Source organism: Onychomys torridus, chromosome 5, assembly GCF_903995425.1.
Source record: "Onychomys torridus chromosome 5, mOncTor1.1, whole genome shotgun sequence".
In the NCBI taxonomy this organism is placed as follows: Eukaryota; Metazoa; Chordata; class Mammalia; order Rodentia; family Cricetidae; genus Onychomys; species Onychomys torridus.
The window spans coordinates 87,385,122-87,393,564 of record NC_050447.1 but is presented as its reverse complement, the minus strand read 5'-3'; the positions used below and the strand labels follow the sequence as shown (position 1 = coordinate 87,393,564).

Below are 8,443 nucleotides of genomic sequence, written 5' to 3'. Positions count from 1 at the left end.
GTGGGTGCTAGAGAGATCTGTGTGGATTTTGGGGGCTCTCTGACCAGATAGTTTAGCTGAAATGGCAAATTTTAGGCTGGTTCTGGCCTCTGGTTTGTGGTGCATGCGCGCGCACGCGCGCGCGCACACACACACACACACACACACATCAATTGTCATGTATCAAAACAAGTCAAGATAATTCCAGACATTAGGCTGAAACTATCATGAAACGTTTTTTGGTTCCTGTTTTGAAATTGTTTTTTCTGTCATTTCTATGTTACAAAAGGAAAATTCCCATTGTTTGTAATCCTCTTCACTCTCAGTACCTCTAAGTTGAAACAAAACATCAGAGAAGACTATTATAAAAAGTATCTACTCATCTACTGTCCTGTGTGTGTGTGTGTGTGTGTGTGTGTGTATGTGTGTATATCTATGTGTGTCTCTGTGTCTGTGTATGTGTTTGTTTTGTGTTGATTGGTTTGTTTATGAATGAGGCAATGTATTAATCCAGCATACTTTGTTCTAATGCTTCTTGTGGGCAGCCGCCACCTGTTTGGCAACCCTGTCCAGATCTCTCTGTTGCAGAGGGGTTAGCTTGCGGCCCCATCTTGGTCCTTTTCCACCATTTTCAGCCCCTCCATTACTTGGAGGACCCGGCAGGCCACAGTCTTAGAGCCTCTGCTGATGTGGTGGAGCCTGACACCATTTCTCTACCGTCCTCCGTAGATCCTGGTCATGAAGCCAACCCTAGCATCATCTCAGAGGTACAAGTGCTGTGCAGCAGAAGCTGCTCCTGTGTAGATCCAGTTTTGATCATAGGGCAAGCTCTTTATGTTGAACCAGTTGACCGTGTCCACCCCTTGGGGACTTGCAGCTTCCCAGACTTTTTGAGGAAGGCTACCAGAGCTCTGATCAACTCCTACTGGTTAACATCTTTCACAGTAACTGCAGGCATCGTGTGGCCTCTGCGTTGCCAGCCAGGGGAAAAAGCAGCTGCTGTGGTTTTTAACTGCAGCTGTCAAGATGCTTCTAGGACCTAGAAAGAGCATGTGGCATGATAGAAACCTGCTCAGGAAATCTGAAGTCTGTGCAAGCCCTGATGGCCTGAGGGCCTTCTGAGCTGCCCCCCCCCACACACACACACACAGATGGCTGTGTCGGTGCTGGCTGTCCTACCCGAGAAGCCCTGCTACCTTCCCTGTGGCTCTGAAGATGAACAGAATGTGAAAGAGTCTGAAGATGAAATGTGGCAAGTTTGAGGACAGTAAAAAAAACAACAGAGGAGAAAAGGAAAAGTTATCTTTCTTGCAGACTAATGCTGTGGGCTTGGGTTTTCCCCCAACATAGTGGCTAGATTTGGTTGCTTCTAAGTTCTTTAACCATAATGTAAAACCCTCTACAACATGTAACCCACACAAAGGCCACATGTATACATCACACAGGCTTTCAGAATTAGAGAGAGCGGGATGAGAGAGGGGGAGGGAGGGGAGGAAGAGGAAGAGGGGCAAAAAGAACCAAGCTGGTCTCCAAGTCACTGTATCACTAAGGATGACTTCTTACCTCCCTCCTCCACTCTCAAATACCAGAGTAGCAGGTGTCAGTCTCCATGCCCCATTTATATACAGTATTAGGAATGGAACCCAGGCCTTCATGTATGCTGGGCAAGCAGTCTACCAGCTGGATTTTGGAACTGTTAATACAAACCAACAAGGGAACCATTTCTCACTTGTTACCATAATTTTGCAGCAACATCAGTTGTGTGGAATTCATTTACTAGATGATGCAATGTAGGAAGTAGAGACTCACGTTTGGAAGACAGAGCTGGGAGTAACCTGAGAGATGCTACAACGTAATGTCCTCGTGGGCAGATGGAGAAACAGAGTTTGAGAAGTGAAGAATAGGGAATGGGGTGTAGCTCAGTTGGTAGACCACTTGCCTAGCATGCATGTCTTAGTGTTCTATTGCTGTGAAGAGACACCATGACCATGGCAACTCTTATAAAAGAAACGATTTAATTGGGGCTGGCTTACAGTTTCAGAGGTTCAGTCCATTGTTAACATGGCAGGGAATATGGTGGCACACAGGCAGATGTGGTACTGGAGAAGTAGCTGAGAGTTCAACATCCAGATCAACAGGCAGCAGGAAGGGAGAGAGCCACAAGCATACCTTGTAAAAAGCCCTGGGTTCCATTCTCAGCACTGCATAAACCAAGGTGGGTGATGCATGCTCTCAGGAGGACTAGAAATTCATTGTCATCCTTGACCACATAGAAAGTTAGATTTCATCCAGGTGGTGGTGGTGGTGGTGGCGGCGGCGGCGGCGGCGGCGGCGGCGGCCCACGCCTTTAATCCCAGCACTTGGGAGGCAGAGCCAGGCAGATCTCTGTGAGTTTGAGGCCAACCTGGGCTACAGAGTGAGTTCCAGGACAGGCACCAAAACTACACAGAGAAACATTGTCTCGGAAAAAAAAAAAAAGAAAGTTAGATTTCAGCCTCTCTTAGTTAGGGTTTTTATTGCTGTGAAGAGACACCATGACCATGGCAACTTTTATAAATTAAAACATTTAATTGGGCTGGCTTGCTTACAGTTTCAGAGGTTCAGACCATTATCATCATGACGGGGAGCATGGTGGTGTGCAGGCAGACGTGGAGCTGGAGCTGAGAGTGCCACATCTTTCAGACAACAGGAAGTTGACTGACTCACTGGGTCGTATCATGAGCATAGGCAACTTCAAAACCTGCACCCACAGTGACACACTTCTTCCAACAAGGCCATACCCACTTTCACAAAGCTACACCTCCTAATAATGCCACTCCCTATGAGATGATGGGGGCCAATTCCATTCAAATTACCACACAGCCTGAGCCACGTAAGACCCTGTCTCAGAGAATAGGAACAGTGGGTCCTGGTAGCTCATGTCTGTGACCCTAGCACCACGCAGCCAAGTTGGCAGGAGTGCCACAAAGTAGAAGCTACCCTATGCTACATAGTGAGACTCCATCACACCCCTCCCCACAAAAAAGTGAAGAATAGTGAATTCAAAGTCAGAAGGATGGTCCAGATAAGACCTGGAATTAGAATCCAAGTCTTCTAAAACTAACTGTCTTTCCAGTGTGGAGCAATATCTCAGGAGTTAAGAAAACTTACTGCGGGCTGGAGAGATGGCTCAGTGGTTAAGAGCACCGAATGCTCTTCCAGAGGTCCTGAGTTCAATTCCCAGCAACCACATGGTGGCTCACAACCATCTGTAATGAGATCTGGCACCCTCTTCTGGCCTGTAGGGACACATGCAGACAGAGCACTGTATACATAATAAATAAATAAATCTTTAAAAAAAGAAAAAAAAAAAAAGAAAACTTACTGCACTGGGTGTGGTGGCACAGACCTAGAATCCCATCCTGTGGGAAGCAGAGGCAGGCAGATCTCTGTGAGTTTAAGGCCAACCTGGTCTACACGGTGAGTTCTAGGGTAGCCAGGGCTCAGTAGAGAGACCCTGTCTCTCTTTTTTTTTTTTTTTTTTGATCTGAGGATCGAACCCAGGGCCTAGTGCTCACTAGGCAAGCGCTCTACCACAGAGCTAAATCCCCAACCCTGACTCAAAACAAACAAATGAAAAAAACCCAAAACAACAACAACAAGGAATGGAGTTAGGATCCCAGCACCCAGGTCTCAGCCAAGCACCTTACAAATTTTGTTTGTAATTCCAGCTCTGAGAGGTCCAACACCCTTTACAGGCTTCACAAACACAGAGATTTATGCACACCAGTATACACACACACACACACACACACACACACACACACATATACACACACACACACACATAAACAAATCTTTAGAAATAATAATAAAATAACCACCCTTCCACTCTGAACAGCTGCCAGCATCCCTGGCGGGGGTTGGGGGGGGTTGGGAGGTGGGGGGGTGAGGGGGGGCAGGGAGTGCTGGGGCTGGGGCTGCCTTCTCACCCTGAAGTTCATAGCGGGTTGTTTGCCAACTGCTAGTTTGTGGTCTCGACACCTCCTGGGGTGTTTATGTTTCACAATGGCTGTAAGATGGAGAGGAGATTAGTGAAACGCTTTCCTTATTCCTGGAGCCCCATGCTTTCATTCTGAGACCTCTAAGGTGCCTTCTCCAACCCCATCCGCCCAGCTTACTCTCAGTTTTATAATTTCTGAAACATAAAGTGCAGTTCATCCTAAGCTGTTGGCAGAAGGCACTGAGAAGCAATGGGGAAGCCCCCACGACCAAAATTCAAGAAAAACTACCTATCTGTGTCACTGTGGGCTGCTCCTGTTAAATTATCTTCCTGTTGTCTTTCGCTGTGGAACTTCATAAGCTCATCCTTCCAGCACACACCTTGGGCAGAGACTTATGGAGACAACGGAGAATCTTGGCAGAAACTGTCGCCAAGGGGAGGGGGAAATGGATTTAGCTGACAAAAGGCAGGGGTGCCTCTTCAGTCACGGGAATCAAAATGAGTTTGCCAACCTTACGTGAGAAGGGAATTTGATGGGGTGGGAAACGTGGATCCAACATCTGTCTCTGTTGCTGTCCAGCGCCTGGGTGCCAATCACACACAGCGCCTGGGTGCCAATCAATCACACACAGCGCCTGGGTGCCAACCTCTCGCTCTCGGGGTCTCCTCTCCTTCTTTCAGGTTGGACCAGCCTAACTACCCCTGTTAACCACCCTGAAGGTTAGCGACAGGACACACTGACTGCTAATAAAAAGCCTTAGAAGGTCCGGGGAAGGCATTGGGGAAATCAGCCAGGAGAGGGCGTGCTTGTAGATGTTCTGAGCTCTGTTAAGTACAAGCCAGAATATAATAAATAAATTTTTTTTTTAAGTAAAAGTTTGAAGGTGAACTTTCACTGCCAAAGTCACTGACTCGGAGCCGCACTGTCACCATGCCACTAGGAAGAAACCTTTGCTTTTCCCTCAGATCCATTACGGGAATGAGTTTTTCTGACCTGTAGCTGTCCATTACCTTTGGGAAAGTGGAAGCATGGGCTCCTTTCCTGGGATAGAATCCAGAGCATGCTCAGTTCAGAGCATGTGCTTCCCTAGTGGAGGGGTAGGCTTTGCCATGCCCTGAAGATGAAATGTTAATGTAAATTCACATCTTTTCTGTTTCTCCCAAACCTTAGACTTTCTTCCTGCAGATGTGTGAGAACGCAGGCCAGGCAGAATCCTCTCTAAACCTGCTCCTTCTCTTCCTCTGTGTCCAGACCAGGCACTCAGCACTGCAGAGGGGACCCGAGCAATAGCTCGAGTGTTCTTTCTGCTTTTCTATTTCCCTAGGGACTCTGCATCTAGAACGTATTTTCAAATAGCTTTCAACTCCCCCGACCCCACTCCACCAACACCCACACCTTTGAGACAGGGCCTCATGTAGCCCAAACTAGACTCAGATTCCCTGTGTAACTAAGGATAACCCTAAGCTCCTTTTATTTTTTTTAATTGTTTTACACTGATTTATGTAACGAATTGGGCAGGGCTCATATCACCAAGCACTTGTGATGGTCAGAACAACAGGGAGGAGTCAATTCTCTCCTTCCACCATGTAAGTTCCAGAAATCCACCCCAGGATTCTTAACAGATAGCAGATTTCCTCCATCACTGAGCCACCTGACTGACCAAGCGTAAGCTTCTGTTCTGCCTGCCTCTACCTCCTGAGTGCTGGGGTTTTAGCATGTGCAGCCACACCCCATTTATTGTTACTGGAGATGAAGCCTAGGATTTCTCTGTCTGCATGTATCTCTGCAGGGCAGAAGAGGGCACCAGATCTCATTACAGATGGCTGTGAGCCACCATGTGGTTGCTGGGAATTGAACTCAGGACCTTTAGAAGAGCAAGCAATGCTCTTAACCTCTGAGCCATCTCTCCAGCCCAAAGCCTAGGATTTCATACATAACAGGACTCTATCATTCCCCCTTCCCTTCCCTTCTTCCAGCCCCTCCCAGGTACCCCCTTGCTCGCTCGCTTGCTCGCTCGCTCTGTCTCAAATTCATGGCCTCTTTTTCTTTCATTTTTGTTATATATACATATGCATATACATAGACATACATTCCTAAATATAGACATTTTTCTTTTAAGACAGGGTCTCACTATGTAGCCTTGGCTGGCCTGGAGTGTGCTATGCTGATCTGTTTGCCTCTACCAACTGAGCTATATCCCCAGACTAACTTTCAACTTTTCTTAAATAAAATTTGATTTGGGGGCAGTAGTGGTACACCTTTAATACCAGCACTTGGGAGGCAGAGCCAGGCAGATCTCTGTGAGCTTGAGGCCAGCCTGGTCTACAGAGCGAGATCCAGGAGAGGCTCCAAAACTACTTGGAGAAACCCTGTCTCGAAAAACAAAACAAAACAACAACAACAAAATTGCACATTCCTTTAGTCCCAGCAGGAATAAATCCCCCCCCCCCAAGATGGGGTTTCTCTGTGTGGGCTGTCCTGGAACTTGCTCTGTAGACCAGGCTGGCTTTGAGCTCTGAGATCCACCTGCCTCTGCCTCTCAAGTGCTAAGATTAAAGGTGTGTGTCACTATACCCAGCTTAAATAAATCTTTTTTCTTTTTCTTTTTTCTTTTTTTTTTTTAATTGATAATTTGCTTTTGTTTGGAGGCAGAGCCTTATTCTGTAGCCCAAGTTAGCTTCAAACTTGAGGCAATCCTCCTGTCTCAGATGCTCATGTGCTGGAATTATATGCCTGGTTTACTATGTTGTAAATTTCTGGCTGATACCTGGGTTGGTTCTTCAGTTAGACTTAAGGACTTCTAAATATCTATCTCGTTTAGTTATTTACCCTGATATGTTTTAGTCCAGTGGAAACATCTAGAAGCATACAAGTGAACAAAAGAAGAAGAAGAAGAAGAAGAAGAAGAAGAAGAAGAAGAAGAAGAAGAAGAATGAGACAGTACAACAGCTGACAACCCATTGGCGGTGATGAACTTTGTCCGGGGAGGACGTTCAAGTCAGGTCCGCAGAAAAGAAGTCCCTGGGCTGCTGGAGGGTGTGGGGCAAGGGGGAGAGGTGTTTCATACAGGAAATGCCATTTGCAAAGCCCTAAAGGTGCGAATGTTTGTGACTCTTTGAAAGCTCAGCCTGTTGCTCCACTGCAGAGAATGCAGTGCCGGAGGCAGAGAAGGCAAGCTGGCTCCTGAGCAGCGTGAGGGAGCAGAGTGAGGCTGGACAGAGAAGGCGTCTTGTGCAAGGGCTGGCAGCTAGCTCCTCCTATTAAGATTGGAAACACCAGTGCTTGTCTGAAAAGCAGCCTTCTGCACAGCTTGGGGACATTCCTGGCTTCTCATTTAGATGATGTGACTTTTCTTAACTTTTTCTCCAGACCAATTTGTTTTCTTCTTGGGCACCCAGAAAGATTACAATGCCTGTACTCAGGCTCCATGGAGCTTGGTCCCTGAGTTCCATCCAGTGAGATATGTCCAGTGAAATGAATGCCCCTTCTAGAATCATCTACCAGAGAGCCCAAAAGCCCCCAAAGCTGGCAGAGCCCAAGGAGAAAGAATTATAGGCCGAAGAATCACATCACAGGAGGCATCCACCCTTAGCAACTGGTCAACGAGGCAGGTGGCTTTCCACACGGGGAAGCTGGGAATGGGAGATTTTTCTGCTGAAGGGTTTTTTTAAAATATATTTATTTATTAAAATTTTTTCCATTTTACATACCAACCCCAGTTCCCCCTCCCTCCACTTCTCCCGCCTCCTCACCTCCCTCCCACTCTGCCCCCATCCACTCCTCAGAGTGGGTAAGGCCTCCCATGGTAGTCAACAAAGTCTGGCATACCAAGTTGAAGGAGAGCCTAGCCCCTCCCCATTGTATCAAGGCTGAGCAAGGTATCCCACTGCAGGGAATGGGCTCCAAAAAAGCCAGTTCATGCACCTGGGATAAGTCCAGGGACCCCACAAACAGATCAAGCCACATTCAGCAGGCCTAGTTCGGTCCCATGCAGGTTCCCAAGCTGTCAGTCTAGAATCAGTGAGCCCCAACTAGCACTGGTTCTGCTGTAGGATTTAAACTAGCAGGCAATCCACTGGGTGAGGAAGCTCTCCGGGATCAGGTATGTGCTTACCAGATACTGAGTCCCAGCAGCACTTGCTGGAGCTAAGCTGAAGCCATCTTTCTAAACTCTCCTGAGCTTGTTGGTGGCAAGTGTTCCGAAGCCCCTGCCATCAGCATTCCAGCCCTGGCTGACCACCTCCTTCAGAGTGCAGGTGAGCTGCATGAAACCAGGTCGCCAGGCAGCTTCCAAGGGTCCAATTCTGCTCCCGAAGAAGATTTTTATTTCCAATATATGCTGTCGGGAGTCCCTTCTGTTTTTCAGAACCCTAGGGAAAGAGCAGACGTGTAGGAAGTATGGATGCCTACATGTCAATTTGATTGATGTAGATGCTGGATTTCAAACTCGGGATCAAGCATGGCAGCGGGGGCTCTGATGG

General features: G+C 47.4%; 1 pseudogene; it reads right to left on the bottom strand.

Annotated features, from left to right (window-relative positions):
• Window positions 1–504: 504 nt before the first annotated feature.
• On the bottom strand, window positions 505–937 carry LOC118583522 (annotated as a pseudogene).
• Window positions 938–8,443: the final 7,506 nt, after the last annotated feature.